The sequence below is a fragment of the Danio rerio genome, chromosome 13 (genome assembly GCF_052040795.2).
Source record: "Danio rerio strain M-AB ecotype USA chromosome 13, GRCz13ab, whole genome shotgun sequence".
Taxonomy (NCBI): Eukaryota; Metazoa; Chordata; class Actinopteri; order Cypriniformes; family Danionidae; genus Danio; species Danio rerio.
In genome coordinates this window covers 21977146-21998941 of record NC_141033.1, presented here as the reverse complement: position 1 = coordinate 21998941, position 21796 = coordinate 21977146, and the positions used below count along the sequence as shown (strand labels likewise).

At 33.0% G+C, this 21796-nt stretch overlaps 1 long non-coding RNA gene across 5 annotated transcripts; it reads right to left on the bottom strand.

Annotated features, from left to right (window-relative positions):
• Positions 1-624: 624 nt before the first annotated feature.
• LOC147841038 (uncharacterized) lies at positions 625-4157 on the bottom strand. 5 transcript variants are annotated; one of them, XR_015505865.1, is made up of 8 exons: positions 4117-4157; positions 3513-3585; positions 2501-2558; positions 2318-2411; positions 2037-2194; positions 1846-1941; positions 1542-1671; positions 625-778 (listed from the first exon to the last, which is right to left on the bottom strand). It is a non-coding gene; the product is annotated as an uncharacterized LOC147841038 (long non-coding RNA). The 5 variants fall into 5 exon arrangements; XR_015505864.1 differs by lacking the exon at positions 3513-3585; XR_015505866.1 differs by lacking the exon at positions 625-778 and having other exon boundaries at positions 1372-1671; positions 3475-3585.
• Positions 4158-21796: the final 17639 nt, after the last annotated feature.

Genomic DNA, 21796 nt, shown 5'->3' with positions numbered 1-21796 from the left:
AGCCATTATTTTAATCTTTAAACCCCATAAATCTGTCAAAATAAATCTGTAATTTAAAACACACAGACAATACCATTTTAGACATTTATTGTTAAAGAAAAAATGTCCAACAGTACTTTCAAATTTGTCTCCTATGCAATTACAAATGTCTTAAAACGATAAAAACTATTAGACATAAAGAGATTGAAAATGAACACTAATCTGAAATTAATAAAAATTACCCACAATGTAAATATATCAGACATAAGAGCCTCAAGAAAAAACTATAAGTTTGATAAAATTTAATAATACATTAATAAGTGTAAAACTTACTCTTAAGGCATTCGTTAAAAAAAAAATAATAAGTGCACATTCTGTGAAGTGACTCGTTTAGTGTAAACTACACAGAAACTGTATATATATATATATATATATATATATATATATATATATATATATATCGTTGAAGTCAGAATTATTCGCCCCTATTTATTTTTCCCCCAATTTCTGTTTAACGGAGAGCAGATTATATATATATATATATATATATATATATATATATATATATATATATATATATATATATATATATATATGTATATATATATTGTAGCGAGGCAGAGGGAAAACAGCGACACAGTTGGATAAGTTTACAGACAAGTCCCCGGAGGGTGCTTTATTTACAACGTGAATGGGGTGTAAACGGTGCTCTTCTTCAAGGTGAGGTGCTCTGGTGCTCCGGAAAGTAAGTGAAGGACAGTGAGTAGTCGGATGTGGGATCGTCACGAGCTGGAGTCTGCTGTGGAGAGACAGAGAGACAAGCGTTAGCGCATGGAGTCATTGGGTGAATGAAGCTCATCTTCTCCTTGCGTGGGCTTGGTTTATATGCCTCTCCACTTGATGACGTCCAGCTGTGAACGATCCTGTGTTGATGATGGTCCAGCTGGGTTGAATTAGCGACCAGGGCGACGTGGCATGTGTGCGCTCGTTACAATATATATATATATATATATATATATATATATATATATATATATATATATATATATATATATATATATATATATATATATATATTCAGTCTTGGTTGAACTATGATTCTGTCATTTACTTATTCCAAACCTGTTTGAGTTTCTTTCTTCTGTTGAAAAAAAAAAAAAAAGCTGAGACCTGTAACCACCGATTTCCACAGTATTTGTTTTCCTATTAGAAAGTCAGTGGTTACAGGTTGTCAGCTTTACTTAACTTTTGTGTTCAACAGAAGCAAGAAATTCAAGCAGGTTTGGGACAAGTGAAGAGTTAGTAAATGACAGAATTTTACATTTGGACAAACTATCCCTATATATAATAAAATGCATACTTACCAATTAAAGGTAAATAAATGTTTTGAAGTTACTACCCCAGAGACAGTCTTTATTAAGTTAAAAAAAAAAAAAGCTCTACATCAACTCATTCTTTAAGGTTTCCATGCTACGAGACTTTTTATTTTCCATCATCCATGCCAAGCAAAACTTTTTGCACAAGTTCAAAGTCCTTTACTATATATTATGTGAAGAGCATACATTAATCCATACAAGACAAGAAAGGTCTGGAAGTGTGCTGTGGGTGGTGTCCAATTCATTCTTCAGGACAACAGAGACCCTCAGTGAATGCAGGGCCAATAAAGCATCTTCAGTCAGCAGGATTATCAATCTAAAAATATAATTCAAGCATATTAATGTAAGGACAGTATCAAAATGACTGAGCCAATATTATATGATTCATCAACTATTCTTGATTACAAATATGTTATTAAGTAAAAGTTTTCAAAACTTTCATCTTTTCATTAAACATGCCTAATTGTGAAAAGAATGAATGAAGTCTTACCATGGTGTTCCTAAAGAATCTTAAGTCACGCTCACGCAACAAGACCAAAAGACCTCTGATAACAGTAGTCCGTCATGAACTGACATCATTCAGTTCCTGGAAATCAAGAATCAATTTTTTAAAAATTAAAAAAATAATAATAATTCAAATTATATTTTAATGTATACTTTAACACGTGACCCCAAACATACCTGCTCATCATAAACCTTTAAAAGATTAGCCAGGGTATCTGCTGTCTTGCCAGTTTTGGATGCTGTTTGCCTTAAAATTGTCATCAAATGAAATAGGTGGTGGTCCAGTTTTGCAAAGAATTTGTGGGGAAAATTCTCATTTGTAACATGTTGGTACTCTGCAAACAGCAAAAAGAAACAAGAGAGAATTTCATAAAACAAACCCACACCACAAAATATACAATTCTAGAAAAAATGTATTAATATTATTATTATGTTTCATTTACTTATCTATTTTTTACCTCAGATGAAAATCAGGTGTTGATCAGATGTTGAAAGCAGGATCTTCATGTTGTAAACTGAACTCAAGGTCTAGCTGAAGTTTCACTTTCCTTGCTGCAAAAGTATCATTGATAAATACACTGTAATATTTATTTTATCTGGATATGCCAGGCATAGTAGTACAAAATAAATATTTTACCCACCTTTCACATGCCTCCATTTAAGAACCTATCTGTAGTCAGCAACACCTGACCTTCAATTCTGTATGTACACAAAGTCACAGTGTCATTTAGCTGAGAGTGGAAGTAGTACAATTGCCTGATGTCTAACGTTAACCTCCAAAACGGTTAGCAATAGAGCTGATTATCATGTTAGTTGCTTTAATTCGATGAACACAGATTTAAACAGTATTGAAATTTCTAAAACTGAATAGGACGAAAAAGAAATTTAAGGCCTGATTTTAAAAGCTAGAAATAACAAAACTTACCTTATTGTCTAATGATGTAAAAATATATAGACTAAAATATTTATATTTTTAAGATATAAATATATTTTAAGCTACAAAATTTGGACATCAGAAAACTGTCTTCTTTACCACGTCTTGAATATTTTGTTTTGTTATTATTTTATTTAATAACATAATTTTGTATTAATGTGTTATAGATATGCATACTTTGTTTTTTAGGCTGTTTATATTCTCTCCAGAGTAGACATTTTAAAAAATAGATTGAAAAAAAAAAAAAAACTTTTATCATACTTTTAAAATATATTTGACCTAAATGACATTTAAATTCACTTAACTGATCGCATTAATCAGGTAATCATTGATATGCAGAGATGTCGTCTTAAGCGCGAGGAAATATTAAGTGTTGATCAGTGCTGGTGATTGAGGTAAAGTTAGTTTTATATTTACACATTCAGACTTTCTCCTTAATAATATAATTTCAGAAAGGTAATTTTTGCATATTCTTAATGGTGAAATCATATTATCAGCCAATGACTTTCAAAGTACAACATTGTTCAGTCAAAAAAAATAGTGCATTTAGTGTAATGTTGTTTTTTATGTCATACTTGCATGTGATTTCAGAACGAATAGACAAAGAACCATGGTAAACAATTTATGGAGCGAGTCACAAGTTGTTACTAAATGAATGTATGAATATAAAACCAACTTTACCTCAATGTGGTAGTGTAAAATGAAGCTCTGCTCTGTACCTGCTCAGGTGAGGAGCGCAGCTTAAATGTTCTCCGTCAGGCTATCCTCATACATGGATCAGCAAGCAACAAGCTGCGTGTGACAGAGTTAAGTTTTGAGACTACGTTTTAGCGCGTCATCAGAAAATACCGTTAAGTGTTTAGGCGGAGATCATTTGAGTTATGATTAACGTTACGTTTCTTGTGCCTTTCGTTTCCGAAGTGCCTACAGATCGCGAAGATAATACCACATTCACAGACTGGGTTGTGAGAGCGCACGTCTCCATGACAACTTCAGCACAGGCTGAGAAATGGCATACTCGCGCCAAGATTTAAATTTTTTTGAAAAATGTAGTCTGCCGATTTTAAATATTTTTGTCTTTATCACACTCTGTTAAAATTCAGAGTTAACACATTACAACTAACGCTAACATTGCACTGATTCTAACTTTTTAAACAGTAATGTTAACGTTAGTTAGCAACAAGTGAGGCTAAACATGTTTTCTGTAATGTACGACATGTAAACGCACCCTGATTAACTCTACATTACATTGAACTGTTACTGTGATTATATTAATTAAAACATACATTTAATATTTCTTGGATTTGTAAATATTTTACTTACTGTAGTGTGAAGCGAGGCCGATCCGCCATCTTGAAAAAAAAACGAATGAAGCATGAGCACGTACGTGAACCTGGATGACGTCAGACGCAAAATCACTAGGCTGACAGAATTTGAGTTAATGAAACTTTAAAGAGACATTTTGTATAGATTAAACCCAGCAGAATTGTTCACCTTACTTGAAAGATTAAATTTTTACAAACTCAAAAATAAGAAAAAGTTCTAAATACTCATCAAGGTTAATTAAGATAAACGAATTTTAATGATTTAAGTTAATAGAACTTAACTCAATTAATTAGTTACAGCATTAGGGTTTACAGTGTGGTTATATGAAATCAAGCGATTAATCAAAATGGGAATTGTAAAATTCATTCATATTCTTTTCGGCCTAGTCCCTTCATTAATCTGGGGTCGCCCCAGCGGAATGAACCGCCAACTTATCCAGCATGTTTTTTTGCAGCGGATGCCCTTCCAGCCACAATCCATCTCTGGGAAACATCCACACACACACACACACACACACACATACTCATACACTACGGACAATTTAACCTACCCAATTCAACTGTGCCGCATGTCTTTGGACTGTGGGGAAAACCGGAGCACCCGGACGCAAGGAGAACATGCAAACTCCACACAGAAACGCCAGTTGAGGTGAGGTTCAAACCAGCGACCCAGTGACCTTCTTGCTGTGAGGCGACAGCACTACCTACTGTGCCACTGCATTGGCCGGAATCGTAAAATGCATGGGAAAATGTAACAACAAATAAACCAAGGTATAACGGGAATATATTTAAACCCAAAAATACTGTTTTTTTCCTAAAACACTGTATTTTTATTACTTCTTTTTTGCATCTTTGCACCATTTTTTCTTTCTTAAAAACAAAAGAAGTAGAGTTTGGTAATAATGACCTCTCTTTTTTCCCCACTCTTTTTATTTTGCCAACAATATCCCAGAACAGTCATTTACCTCACCCTTCACAGACTCGGCATTCTCAGCATTGCGTCAGTGCGATTCTCCGTTACACCATTTACACGAAGACCAACATTAGACAGCCCACCTTTAATCCTTTTCCCGAGCCTCTTTTCCTGAATCCTTAAACAAGGGCCTTTTGACCCATTCATTCTCCTGTGGCCTTTGATATTGAGGATGCAGACCCTTCTGCAATGCCTCAATAAGACGCTTCAATGGTATACGGCATGGAGATCTGCTCTTGAAGGTGAAGGGTTAGCATTGCTGGGCCATGAGATCAAGCACTGGTTTATCCCAGCAGGCCGTAGTGAAAAGCGGAGCCACTTCAGACACTAACCGGTGATGGGGTCGAAGAGCGTTTGGATGAAGTGGTGCCCCTTTCACATCCGCAACAAGTGACAAAAGAGGCCGAACGAGAGACTAACCTGCTGTTTAGATAAATAAAGCTACTCTATCAGCTCTCATAATTGCCGCGGCCCCCTTCTCCTCTTCAGAGTCCCAGCACCCCTATTGTCCAGCGGCGAGTGCTGCTCGGCCCCCTCAGATCCTCCTAATTGCTGACAGATTTGATTTCTCAGTGACGGCGGGGGCTCCGTTCGTGGCCTTTACATCCAGTAATTGCTTTCTCTTCTCCCCCTCGCGGGCCGTCCCGTCCTGCCCCCCACTCTACTTCTTCTTCTTCTCCTTCTCCTCCCGAAAATGGAATTCCCCCCTCGCCCTGCTCCGAAGCCCCCTTTTAATGGTTTCCTTCTATGTTAATAAATCCTCGCCATTTAAATCACATTTAGAGATGTTTTGAATAACTGATTCCAATTACCCCGTGGCCCTCGTGCAGAGGAGAGAGGGGCAGTTGGGAAGTGGGAAAAAGTGGAAAAAGGATATGGATTGAAAAAGGGGTGCTTGAGTTTCGCTTTGGCCATCAGTACTGTGGGGATGCATGCTGGGGAACTTTCTAGAAGCACAGAATAACTAGATTTTGGTTATTTTAATAAAATTTTAGAAATTTAGATTTTTTTTTTTATGAGTTGACAATAATATTTTCAGCTCTGCTGGATTTGAATTGTGCAGAATGTGTTATAATATTTTTGTCTTATAAAACATTCATATAATTAGAAATTAATATAATTAGTGCATTAGAAAACAACAGCAACAACAACAACATTAACAATATATTGAAGATGATGATGGAGATGATCATAATGGATAATAATAAAAGTAATAATAATAACAACAACAACAACAACATTAATAATAATAATAATAATAATAATAATAATTTGCAAGAGAAATAAATAAAATTTATCCGAATTAATTCTGTGTTGTCTTAGAATTCTATATACAACATCCGCTCTTCAGCCTTCATGAAAATATTAAAGAAAATTATGATTTTAAAAAAACAAAGAGCTAAACATTAAGATAAACAAAGATTGTATTTGGAGATTTAGGGTTTTTTTCTGCTGTTAAAATGGTTCCTAGGTCATTTTGATTCATAAGTCATTATTATAATAAACACTTTTTAAAAAAATACAGATTCAGATGTTCAGATTTAGTATTTAGCTTCAATGACATGACATGAAAAAAAGTTTTTTTTTATGATATACTATATAGTTTAATAAACTTGGGTTAATTAAATATTATAATCAACATTTTAAAAAAATATAGATTCAGATTCAGTGTTTAGCTTCAATGATATGACATGAAGAAAAAAAATCCTATTCATATGATATTCTATATATTTATAATAAACTTATAATCACAAATAAATTGATGCACCCAGTTTAGTCACAAACCAGTATAAATTATGCTCATATGTCACACCATTTCCCCAAAACCTTAAACAATTCGAATTCATTTTAAATGACTTTTACATCATGTACACAGTGATAATGTAGGCAATACTGTAGAATGCCACACACACAAACACGTTCAAAGCACAAAGTAAATTTAGCTCTGTAAATGTGTGTTAAGAATGAATGAAAGCTCTATTGAAAACCTTATTAATGCAACTCCATTTAATATTAAAATAAGCCTCAAGCACAATAACCAATAGAAGTCTAAACAAATAAATATGCTGCACTACAAAGTTATTTACAGTCAAACAGCCTTTTCCCACCACTATTAAAACTCCTCAACACACAAATACAAGTCTCGTTCCCCTCAGGAAAGCTAGAGGGCCCACTTGAAAAAAAAAGCACAGCTCCCACAATCACTCCGGCAAACATTAAAAAGCTAATTATCCAGGGAACAAAAGTGCCAGTTTATTTTCACTTAACACAATTAGTCATAAACTGCATTTTGAGTTGTTAATCCAAGCCAGCTCCCATTCTCTGCCAATTATTCATAGTTGCATATTCATGCCGGCCGCATTCAAAGTTTCAAAGCGAATGCATTTTTTTTAATGCGGTTGTGCGAGCGTTAATCACCCCACCCACACACACTGCATGGATTAGCTGTTCAGATAGAGTCAGTATCAGACCCAAACGCCAAGTGCTGGCTTTAATGTATATAGTGTTGATTCTCTTACAGTGGTGAGTGGCTAGGTGCTGTTCTCTCTGCACATCAGTCTAATCCACGCGCAGAGTGGGTGGAATAATTAAATGATTAGCAAAATATAGAAATATTTAATGCGTCTTGCCTTTTATTCACTAAGCATCAATGCGGCCCCTTGAAGTGTCACAGGAGCTTGAAATGCTCAAAATCAAATTGGCTTGACATTCTGTTTCAGATGCTTGAAACTAATTCAAATCAACTCTGTCAACACGTGACCCCGACAACCACTGATTTTCATTATAGTCCTGAGATTTACAAGCTCACGAGCAGGACTCAAAATGTATGCCACGCCACACCTGCCAGTGGCTGATGACTTTACTGACCATGAATATGCTTTACCTGCTGTGAAATTGTATGTGAATTATATAAAGGATACATATTGTGAAAATCAAACTTTTTATGTGCTATAGTTGGGTACCAGTGTATCGATCAACTCTACAAAATCTGAAAAAGGATAACCCAGTAACTTCGCTTCAGTAAGCATTTCTCTTCAAGCTTGTGGAAAAACAAGCCGCTCATATTTCTCTCTTTTATCTTATTATACATTACTTTTCCTTAAACAGTCACGAAACACCAAAACACATTCTTTGAGCTGTTAACAGTCGTATATGTGTCCCACACTGGTAAAAACACTATTAGGACACATACAGTATTTCACAAATAAGTGAAAATTAGTTGTTTTTATGTTAATTCAAGCAAATTCATACTTCCGGCTTGAAACAAATTTTTGAAGCTGTGTTACGGCCATGAGATCTTAACGTGTGTTCCAGCGTGTAGACTGGCTGTCTGTACCCGGGAGTGCCTCATTACGTCTCTGAGTGTGCTGCATTTATTCATGAGTAAGACTTGGTTCAAACCAATCAGCGCTGCAACGTTAATAATATGCATGCTTCGAAGACTGTTTCTACCTGAAACAGTGTTCAGACAGCAGAGAGACGAAACGTTGTGTTGACAAAAGAAATGGGAAAAGAATAAGAATTGTTTGAAGATACCAGTCATAAGTGTTGCTTTTTTAATGTGCTGCAGTGAAGGTTTTGTTTACATTTTCACTCTATGTGAGCGCAGCTGGACTCACGTGTGGATTACAGTGCACGCGACACGCAGCAGAAATACACAGCTCCAGTTGTTGATAGTCCTGTCTCTACACTTTTGGTAAGTGTGTGTGATCAGTGCCCTTTCTTTGTTTATTCAGATGGCAAAGTTATAGTTCGTATCGTCAGCAGTACTCTTTCAGTGTTTAAAGACAGACCTTAGTCAAAATGATTGCTAAGTTGCTTAGTTTACGTTAATATCACTACAATATTATGGAATGAAAGATCTGCTGTAAATGCTGCTCTCCGAGTGTAAACGTGAACACTGCAAGCAAACTATAACCGACCGTCGTGTTTAATTTACACCACATTTTGTGACAGGAAAGTCTACACACACACGGCTTTCTAACCTACCGAGTGCATTTGAGTTACCGAGAAATGCAGAGGTTTTTTTTCTCTTATACGATGTGCGGTCTCAAACATTCCATCGTCATTAAACGCAGTCACTGTCTTTCTCCCATGCCTGTGTGTTTGTTTTAACTTGGTGAAAATCAGCGCATGCCCAAATAAAATCTCCCATTTTTTTTCAAACCCTTTCACTTTTCCCTCCCCAGACACTCCAACCTAAACAGAGCTGGACACACCCACTTTCCTGACTTTTTCCAAACTAGAGATGTAAAAACACCCTGCTGAAATAGGGAAGTTTCATGGCCCTTGAATCTGCACATTTCCATCCATGACAGCACTATTTATCTTTCACTGCTGAAAGTCCGAACACTGAAGAGCAAATCCATCAATGCGCAGCTTCACAAGCCCTAAACCAAGCAAGCCAGTGGTGACAGTGGCGAGAAACAAACTTCACCAATTGACTAAAGCGAAGGAAAAAAAAAAACGCAAGAGAAACCAGGCTCAGTTGGGCTACCAGCAATGGGTGTGTTTCTTACTATGTTTCTTTTTAAATTTAGTAAGTTCCTAATTGCTATGTTTCCATCCACATATTTTATGCTCATTTTGAACTATTGCATTAAAGATGCTTCATGGAAATTTTAAAAATATGACACAAACTTTTGTGTAACAAAAAACTTATGTGCACAACTGAGTATGGATAAACTCTCAGATAAAGCAAAATGTACATAAACTATGATGGAAACATTTACTGAATAAAGCATGTGCATCAAATAAAGGGATTTTGTATTGAACAGATTATGTGATAACAAAAATGAACACAATAAGATGGCTTTAATGGATAAACTAGCAGACTGACCAGATTGTAAAACATCTGAAATGTTGTTTTGGTCATTCTAAAAGCACATAGCTAAAGTCTGTCATCAAAGTGGTTCAGTATTATTACCTCCAGAACTGGTTGAGCAGCTCCCAAAGAGTGGTCTCACACCTCCAAAACACTTCTTTGGACGGAAACATAGTTAATGTTTATTTGTACAGTTATTTGTTTAATTTATTCAACATTAATCATAAGGTAAACACAAAGCAACAGTTTCCATCTGGAGCTCTTTCACGTGACTCGACACTTAAAAACACTCGCTCCAACAGGTTTACGTGGCTTTTGGTCCCGCACATACTGGTCACAGTTAACAAGCCAACCAAATACAAAGCTTGCGCTACGTGTTGTTGTGTCATGTGTGTCAGCCACAACGAGAACTATGTGTCTTTGCGATGGCTGCACCAGACCATACATTTGCGCTTGACGCAGCAGTATAAATCAGCCTTTATCCCGCTAACACAGGCAGTTTTTATTTCAAATAAATCTCTATCATTTAATATATAATAACCCTTTAACAAACAGTATAATTCTTCTTCACAATAATAATAAGAACCAATACTTATGATTTAAACTATAAAATAACGTATAACTACCGATAAGAGGTGACAAGCACTGAGAACATAACTCTTCATTAAGCAATTGAAGAAGAAAGAAAGTGTGTGCCATGCTACTTTTTGACTTCAGTTTCCATGGTGACTCATGGTTTTGGTGTTCTGTTAAGAACGTCTTGTGAGTAATCAGCATTGGGTTAATCAACCCAGACTTCAGGGATTAGCAGATGGTAAGATTACATTGCTTTTGGAATACACACCTGAACTTGAATGTTGTTAGATTTATCCTGTCAGGATAATTCATTAACATACATGAACAGTTTAAACAAGTGACAGACTTTTTACCTTTTTTTTTTACAAAGATAAAAGAATGGCTGCATGAGATTTGCTTGTTTTGTTGTTTCTGGATTGTCAGAATAATGATTAAAGGCTCCACCTTTATTCTGAAAATGCACCAACTCATTTGTATTTAAAAAATGTATTTTTACAAAAAAAAAAGTAAGTTTTTGCTTACATCTAAATAACACTTCAGATACTTTAGAAATTGTGGACACCAGAGATTTATTTGACATCTTATGCAAAAAGGCATAAAATGTGATTTTTAAAGCTGCAGGGCATACGTTTGGCCTCTTTGTAGCCATATCTGTTTGAAACATGCAATTGCAGTTATTAAATAAGTTATTAAATAAGGGATAATGTATAACCAGCTGGTTGTTCTCGCGTAATAAAACACGACATGCTTATCAGCAGTCAACACAAAGCAGTGGGCTGTGGTAAAAGACCAAAAGGCTTTATACTGCAAGCAAATTTGTTTTTGGCAAATAGCTGGATGCAGCCTACTAGTGGTCAAGATGATTCCTAGAACCAGGATGACTGTGTGTTTTTAGCTTAAGCAGTTTTTATCTTTAGCAATAATATACTGTACCTTAGAATGTCGTGATTGACCAATTAAAATCAAGTATTCCACAGAGCCATGTAATAATTACAGTTAGCATTTAGGGTGACCCAAACTGTTTCAAGACATGCATGAGAGGGGTGCAGCTGCAAGCTGAACTGCATGTAATGCTTTTAATGTACATGCTTAGCTCCGCCCTTACCCTACCCCTGACAATGATGTCGTTAGCATGTTTAAGTCTGCATCCAGATACTATTGCTGAAAACACTGATATCATGAGCTTTCCATCAAATGAAATAATAAATTATATACTATTATAACTAGCTATTTTTTAATCATAAACTGCTTACTAACTGTCTTTGAAATGGCTTAAACCTAATTGAATTCTCAAGCACTGCTAAAAGTAAAAACGTTACAAGTAGCCATTTATTTAATTACAACGGGATAAGCAAGTTTAATTTTAATTTTTAATTTTAGCTTCTAAAATATAGTATTAATGCAAAAATTCCAGGATAAGAAGTGGACACAATCATTGTACTTCAACATTTGAAGGCTGCATTTCTCTTCTGTATTGTTTGATGACACCACATTACTGCTGTCTCTTCATCTTGGATTTCTTGATTCACCTCTTAAGGTCATAAACCTCAATATGTCAGTCAAACTCGTCTAAGGAGCATAATGTCATCTTGGTAACCTTTAGTGTTGAGATATGATTTTTAATATATATATATAATGCAATCACCTCTCTGATGAAAGATGCCCTTTGTTCAGCCAGCAAATATACCAATAATATTTGGCTAATGATACAAAGTATTTTTTCTCAATGTTTTTTTTTTTTTTTTTTTGCATTTATTGCTATTGCTTGAAATATTGTAATATTACAAAAATAAAAGGTTAATTGTTAAAAATTGTTGCTGCATTTGATTTTTTGAGCCAGTTCAGCTTATTTTTTTATTAAACTGATCATTAAGGTCTACATTAACATTAAGTTGAATCTCATATAAAAGTTTAGAAGTTGCCTCTTCCTCTCATTGTGTATGGCTTTAATCTATGTCTGGTCATTTCTGACATGGCTGCGTGAGATTTTCCAGTTTTGTTGATTCTGAATTGTCAGAATAGCATGTTACAGAGAGTAGCCTACAGAAAAATACTACAAATACAGTACATTTATATCTAAAGTCCAATTTTGAGCCTCAAGTTCGTTGTCTATTCTGTGACACCAAACAACTTCCCAAGCAAAAGATGTGTCCATCAGTTATACTCTTAACTTCACAAAATATTACATGAGCTTACTTAGTCATGTCTCATCAGCTCTTTTACTTCTTATTTATAAGTTTATGATAGTGCTCTGTGTATATGCTATCAGAATATTATGTGTAAATCAACCTAGTTTTTTCTAGATGAGATTTCTGTTTGTCATTCTGACAGCTTATAGTGGACAAATTCATCCACTGCTTCTTCTTCTTCTTTTAGGATTTATTGGTCTATGGCAAATAACATCTAGTGCTTTACCGCCATCATCTGGAAGGGAGTGTTGAACAGGATGTCTGATTTATTACCCAATTTAAAAATTCCTTAAGAATCAAGGCACTGGTAGCCGGTAATTGTGCTTATCAACCACAAGGGGAGCCCTTCATCTTTATTTCTATAGCACTTTTACAATGTAGATTGTGTCAAAGCAGTTTAAGTTCTAGTAAATTGAAGCTGTGTCAGTCCAGTTTTCAGAGAGGAAGTTCAGTTTAGTTCAGTTTAGTGTGTTTTTTTACTGCTAAAAGTCTAAACACTGAAGAGCAAATCCATCGATGTACAGCTCCACAAATAGCAAGCAAGTGGCAACAGTGACGAGAAACAAAACTTCAACAACTGATGAAAATGAAGGCAAAAAAGTTACATAGTGCTGCTCTAATAATTCTGCAAACATCAGAGCAAACGTCCATCTTTAGAATTATTTTGTGTAGTTACTTACAAAACACTCAAGCACCAAACGCAAGATAGCATGACAATGTTTGTTACTGTGTGTGTGTGTGTGTGTGTGTGTGTGTGTTCTCTTCAACTCTGAAGTGCAACTTTCTACAGTGGGAAAAAGACATGAAGTGGTGCCTCAGTTTTTTAGAAATTATAAGTTTTATTATTTATATGATGGTTAAGTTTATCAGGAAGCTTTATTTGCATACTATATGTTTTTGCATTTAATTAAATTTGATGCAAACTTAGCTTTGTTTGAAACATGCAAATGCAATTAATTTGCATAATTATCATTTTACATGGGTTATCAAATCAAGACTTTTCACCAGAAGATGTGGCCTGAACAAGTAACATCTACCACTGTTCTTACCCACTGAGAATTAATAGAAGAAATTCTAATAAAAATATTTAGATTAAATCTAACATTAGCTTAGCTAATGTCACTAACATGAAAATTATGATTGGAATTATACTTCATTTTCAAATTGTTATTGTAAAGAACATTGCATATTAACTTTCAATTTCTCTTAAGTCCAGTTGTCTTGCCTTTAAAATTAATGATATTATATGCAACTCCACTTTGATATATATAAAAAATATATTATATATTAAAAAGATGACTTGTAGGCTACGCTCAGGATAAGATTAAGAATGGTAAGTGCACAAAAAAACATCAAACATGCAGTTGAAAGCGCAACATCTGGAGAGTGCATTAGCGGTGTGGTGATATAGAAGTGATTTTTTGGTAAGGTCACTAACACGTCCTGCGGGATGAAGAGTGATGGTGACAGTAAAGCAGTGCTGCGACTCTCTGACCCGCCGGTGCCTGCACTCCTGGGACACCTGAGAACACTTTTAACAATAATCATTATATTAAAAACACGGAAAGATCTAGACACTTTCACTTCAGCTTACAGTGCGTTTAGTGTCTTAGTGAAGACTCATAAAATGCTCAGTATACAGAAACGCACAGTAGCAATAAAGTGACTACTTTTGTGAGACCTTTCTAATATTTGCATACATCATCACAATTTGATTAGATTTTTCATACATAAAATCTCTTTTCTTTTCTTTTTTTTCTTTTCTTTTCTTTTCTTTTCTTTTCTTTTCTGCTTTGGAATAAAACAATAATCGAAAGGTATTTGTTAGTTTTTAAACTCCCAATTCAGATACCTCACAATTGCAAGTTAGTATTTCAAGAGTAAATGCAATATGAAAATGTTTAGTTAAAACTTTTTTTTTCCCTGTTTCGGCGATGGAACAACAATAAAAAGTTTAATTGTAATGTTTTTTCCCAAATTGCATATGAGTTCTGGAATAGCAGAATGCAAACTTTTTTTTTTTTTTTTTTTTTGTGAAACAAAATGTAAACTCTGAGAAAAATGACAAAATTGCTAATCCTTTTTTTTTTTCACCCCTGCTTGAAAAAAAAAATGTAAAGGTAATTGCAAAAGGAAATTATAAGCCATGAAATGCTAATGCAGATTTACTATTATATAAAAAATGAAACTGTGAGGTACTGTGTTTTTATTTTAAAACTTTTATGCTGAAAAAAGTAAATCAAATGATAAGTTTTCCTTTTTAGGTAATTTATTTACAACTTAAAATATACATACCTAAAATACTGTGCATAAATTCAACAGTTCTGTTTAAATAAGTTCAGAGAAGCAGAGTAATTTTAAATATTTCTAATTTTTGTTATACACAAATAAACATAGTTCAATAAAAAAAAAAATCAAATAAAACAGAGACAAACGTTAACAAAACATTTGTTAGACAGTATTAGAAACAGGACAGGAAGTAAAACAACAATAACGGTAAATAAGACAAGGATCAAAACATGGCAGGACAAACAGAGAAAAATGCTTTGTAGTGTTTCACATGTGAATCATGCTTTCCTGTTTCTTTTTTTAATTGAGCTATGTTTGTTTGTTGTGATTATGTATTATTTCTTAGTATTTCCACAAGAATTTTTTTTGTTCACTCAACTTCAGACATTTTGGGACAGTGCAACAGATGTTTTCAAAAGTTGAGTACACGACATCACCAATAGTGTAGTGGTTAGTGTGTAGACACATGGTGCTCCGGTGATCTTTGTGACTCGAGTTCGATTCCCACCTTGAAGTATCATGTCGATCCTTCTCCTTCCTTTCACTACCCACGCTTTCCTGTCTATACTCTTTACCGTCCTATTAATTAAAGGTTGGGGAAAAAAAAGTTGAGAAAAGAAATAAGAATAATTTTTTTTGTTTTTTTCACTCAACTTCAGGCATTCTAGTTCTGCAGAAAAAAAATGTTCAATTGGCACAACAGTTTTGTTAAGAGAAGTTCACCTCTCCATAAAACTAATAATCTTATGTTAGCCCAACTAAATGTTTTTTGTATTGCTGTCAAATAATTTTAGCTCAGTGCAGCTGATGTTTTCTAAAGTTGAGTAAACAAGAGTGAAAGGAAAATAGGGAATCCTATTTTCCTTTTTCTGCATATTTGTATACACATAAATATGCAGAATAACTTTCAGACAAAATAATTGGAAAGTAATTTAAATATACATTTATTGATTATTTTCTGTTGCAGCTGGAAGGGCATCTGCTGCGTAAAACATATGCTGGATAAGTTGGCAGTTCATTCCACTGTGGCAACCCCCGATTGATAAAGGGACTAAGCCGAAAAGAAAATGAGTGATTATTTCTTGTATACAATTTGCATACAAAATAAGTACAAAATAAAAACACAATTTTAATGATGTAGTCACTTATTTAAAATAAATAAATAAATAAATAAATAAATAAATAAATAAATAAATATTTGTTTGATTCCACCAAATAATTTAAATAAATTATTTAATAAGCAAACAGTTTTCTTCAGAATTGCAAATCATAAACGACTGCATTCCAAAAATGTGGGATTAAAAATAAAAAAGTTTTTTAAATGCAGAGAAATAAATAGCCTTTTCTTTTCTCCTTAATTCTCTTTTCTTTTCTCTTCTTTTGTTTTCTTTTCCACGCACATGCACACACCAGATGGATCCGCAGAACCTGATTTATGAGTACATGGCTTTTGCAGGTACTTGCAACACCATTTGTGGTATTAAGCAACCATAAATAGCTGTGACTCCGCCAGAGGCTTTGTACAGTACTAGTCTTGTAACTGTATTGCGGACACCAGTCTACAAACATTTGAAGATGATTTCTAGACGAAAGCGTGTCGAGACCTCTAGATGACTTCATCACAGCTGCAGAGAGTGCATGTGTGTGTGTGTGTGTGTGTGTGTACAGTAGTTTAGTGCTGCGGTCTGGGATTAAATAAGTGTATGCTGGTTTAGCTGAAGGAGAACTAGTCAACAACACTGCTGTCTGCTCTCTTACTTCTGACTGAACAAGGTAACCATGAAAATATTAGATACACAAATGCATTTGTTTTGCTTATTGTTGTAATCGCATGTTATCTTGTGCTACAGGCTATAAGGGGAAAACTGTGGAATAATGATTTTAGATATTGAGAACAAAAATTGTGACATGCCTTTCTCAAAGCTGTGTGTTAGCCTGACTTTTATTGAATAACAATAATATATTAATAAACACAACATGAATTAATGTGTGTGTATGTCATGGTTTATTCATTGTTAGTTTTTGAGGCTTCTGATCATCTTTTTGTTGAAGTAGCATTAACATATAAAAAGACTATTCGTATATATATTAAGTAATTCTTATCTATGTAAATGATTAAAATGTATTTTAGAGTTATAAAATTTTGACAGCGTAAATTAAATGACTTGATAACTTAAAAAGTAAAATGTTGAAAGCGTATTTTCATATTAGATAAATCTGAAGCAAATTTCACAAATATATAATCTATTTGTACTTATGGAAAGAAATTATAGCCCAGACAAAATGTGTTTCTTTCTTTTTTCTTTTTCTTAAATTAAATTTTATTTAAATGTATTAAAGTTAAAATTTATATGTCAAGAGAATGATGCATAATTTAATATAGAAGTATGTTGTTTGTTTTTATTTGTAATAATTTTATACTTATATACAACATAATAAATGCAAGTAGTGTACGTATATGCAAGCATTCAGAATCAATTGTGCTATTGTTTACTGCACTGTTTACTTTTTTATAAATGCATGTTGAGAATATACACAAAAAATGTTGCAGCTAGTTCAAACAACTTATTATTATTTATTTATTTATTTATTTATGTATGTATGTATGTATGTATGTATGTATGTATGTATGTATGTATGTATGTATGTATGTATGTATGTATGTATGTATTTATTTATTTATTTATTTATTTATTTATTTATTTATTTTCTTTGACGTCTAAATTGTTTTATATTTAACCAAGATATATTTGAAGTTAACTTAATTGGTTTGTGTTAAGACAACATGAAGGAAATGTGTGGAACCCAGCATTTATTTTTTATTTTTTACAGTGTAATCATTATTAAAAATCACAAATCATTATAATTATACAAAATATCATATGTATAATATGCAAACAATTCGCAGTTGATATGAAAAATCTCAAAATGGAAACCTGCTTCAATTTGTCAAAGCTAAACAATAACAAAGCATAAATCATTTTGTTGTTTTAATAATGCAATTAAACACACCACAACTATATAAGCTATGTGTTACTGTGCTATAACACACAATACATCTATAATATAAGTATACTATGCATGATTGAAAACATCAGGCTGACAAATGGGTCATCATACTTTAAAAAGTAATACTTTAAAAAAAATAAATAAATAATACGTCATCAAACGATTCCTGCTTTAAATAATTTTGGTATATACTTTATAAACTATTGTTACCCCAAAGGATATTTCAATGTTATTTAATCACTGAAAAATTGTTATTTTTATCAATAAAATCATTTTTGTTCAGAAAAAAATTGTTATTTGACATTTTTACTATTTTAATGCTTAAAAATATTTATTCATGATTCAAACAGAGAGTGCTACTTTCCAAGATAGCTTTCTTTATACTTTTTATTGTTTGATCCACCCTTATATTTTTTTTATTTCTCATCATATTCTCTATAATAGTTGCTTTCAAAACACACAAATCTACAAGACTATAAAAGAGATGAAAACAGTACTGATTCAGTTGTGTGGTGGGGTGCATGAACACACCAGTCGTGGTGTATCGCTGATGTGCGGCGCAGGTCAACACAACCTTTATCGGCCGAACAGATCCTCTGGGAGAAAGAAGACCTTCGCCTCAGTCTTGACCTTTGGCACCTGTGCACACAAAGGACATCAATTTAGCTAAATGTTACCAATAAAGCCAGATGCATCTAGTTATCTCACATTCTTACAAAAGAGCACTGCAATGACATTAGCAGCTTAGATAATATTCAGCGGAAAGTTATCATTCAGTTTTACATGCACAGATCAACAAATGAAGGCTGTGTGTAAAAGGTTTTATATACTTTCACAGTTTTATGTGCTGGATAAACTATAATTATGTTTGTATGTTTATTTAAAGCACAAATTGCTGAAGGTTTTTTGCAATGAACATTTAATAATAATAATAATAATAATAATAATAATAATAATAATAATAATAATAATAGCAACAACATCAACAATAATATTAATAATAATAATAATAATAATAATAATAATAATAATAATAGCAACAACATCAACAATAATATTAATAATAATAATAATAATAATAATAATAATAACACCAACAATAATAATAGCAACAACAACAACAACAACAACAAGAATAATAATAGCAATAATAACAACAACAACAACAACAACAACAACAACAATAATAATAATAATTATAATAATAATAATAATAATAATAATAATAACATCAACAATAATAATAGCAACAACAACAACAACAATAATAATAGCAATAATAACAACAACAACAACAACAACAACAACAACAACAACAACAACAATAACAATAACAACAACATCATCAACAACAACAACAACAACAACAACAACAACAATAATAATAATAATAATAATAATAATAATAATAATAATAATAATAATAATAATAATTCATTAATTTCCTTTGGCTTAGTCCCTTTTGAGATTAATCCACTTCTCAGATTTACATATCAATTACATCAAGTTTGCACATTTTGCTTAATAATATTATATTATACAATAAGTTGAAGATGACTCAGATGACATTTTGAAATTATTATTTGTTTTCAGACTTTTTATATGTAAATTATGTGAAATTATAAATTTATAACATATATGTACACTGTAAAATGATTTGTTCACTCAACTTAAATTAGTTAAGTCATCTTGTTGCACGGACTCAGTAGAGTTGTCTTGACTTAATTCACTAAGTTTTCTCAACTTAAAATGTTTAGTTGACAGAGACAAATAATTGACCCAACATCATATTTCAAGTTAACTGGACTTGCAAAGTTTAGTTTTAATAGATAAACTTACATTATCAAATTAGCAGACCGTGCCAAGTTTAGTTTAAATACATTAACTTACATTTTCAAATTCACTGAATTTAATCTAGGAGATTTTCTCAATTAGAAACAGAACAAACCACAAAATACAATACACAATTTTATTAAAGATTTTTGCTCTTAATTTAGCAATCACACAAAGTATTTACACATTGTCTTTACAATGTATTTTTCTTATAAAGTATTTTTACAAATCAATTGTAAAGTGAAATTGATCTCAACAAGAGAAAAAAACAACTGGAAATCTCTAAAATATACAACTAACATAGACTCTTGGAAAGAAATGACACCATAACGTCACCAGAAATCGAAAAATCTTTTTTTTCAATGTAATTTTTAAGTGAGTGTTGTTGTGCACTGCAGATATCTGCTCCAGTATTCATCAACAGTTTCTGATTTCCAGGAGTCATCCCTCCTGTTCAGCTTCTTCAGAATCTGTGTGCTGTATAAAAAAAATGGCAAACAATAAAAAAATCTTTCAATTTCTTTCTTTACATTACGAAATCTAAAACACTAAATCTGAAAGACATAAACACATCATGTACACCAAATCTTATCTACCTACTAATCATTACTTGCATCTGCTTTTAGTGTCTAGTGACAACTGGCTGATTGGTTGTTGTGAAACTTGCAGCTCCACTTAATTTATCAACACCAAATGCCCCGCATTGCTTGGAGTCATTCTATGAAGAAAAGAAAAAAATAAAGCCAAAACAGATTTATTAATGTGCACAATCAAGACCCCAGTAATCACTAAATCTTTGAAATTTACTGAAATCTTTCAAAATGATTTGTTTACTGCTGATTAAATATTAGTTTACTGTATGCATATGGCAAGATATATTTGGTAAAATCTCAACTATAGTAAGTCTGACTTTCTCTGGGATTGTGCTGTAACTTTTAGAAGGAGAACATTTGGCATTTATGTGTTTTGTTTAAAAGTTAAAAGTTTGGAAACATTTGTAAAAACATTTTCTTAAATATTTCTCTACTGTAAACATACAAAAAGAGATGTTTAATAAAATGTCACCTGTTGTAAGTCATCATGGTCTCTGGGAATATGCTGCAACCTTTAGAATGAGAAAATCACATTTGGGTAAATTATTGTAAATGTTTGTTTTAAAATATTTGACAACTGTATGAATTAGGAATGGAAATACTGGTAAAAGTACATTTAAATGAATTACTTATTTTTTTTCTCAAAATGGCAACACGGTGGCACAGTAGGTCGTGCTGTCGCCTCACAGCAAGAAGTTTGCTGGTTTGAGTCTCGGCTGGGTCAGTTGGCGTTTCTGTGTGGAGTTTGCATGTTCTCCCCGTGTTTACGTGGGTTTCCTTCGGGTGCTTCCAAAAACATGCGGTACAGGTGAATTGGGTGGGCTAAATTATTTGTAGTGTATGAGTGTGAATGAGTGTGTATGGATGTTTCCCGGAGATGGGTTGCGACTGGAAGGGCATCCGCTTTGTAAAACATATGCTGGATAAGATTGCGGTTCATTCCGCTGTGGCGACCCCAGATTAATAAAGGAACTAAGCTGAAAAGAAAATGGATGAATGAATGATTTTTCAAAATATTGTATATAAATGGAAGATCTGTTAAAATCTATATGAAATACTTGTAGTATTTAAGTCAGGGAATTAGACATTTATACACATATTGAGATATTGCAAGTTCAAACCTAAGAAACTTTACTGAGCTTTATACATGTTGCCAAACTCCACATTTTAGCAATGGTCTAATCTGCTCTAGAAACATTTATACGGGGAACAATACATTGACAATCAGTTGTGTCATTTTACAAGTTATAACACTCATTTGAAAAAGCATTATTTACCAAATATGATGATTGAACAATAAAGAAATGTAAACAATATCCCATGTGTCTGACTTCTTCTTGTGTTTAACTGACAGTTGGCAAACTGACTTAATGGTGCATATTCCACCTGCT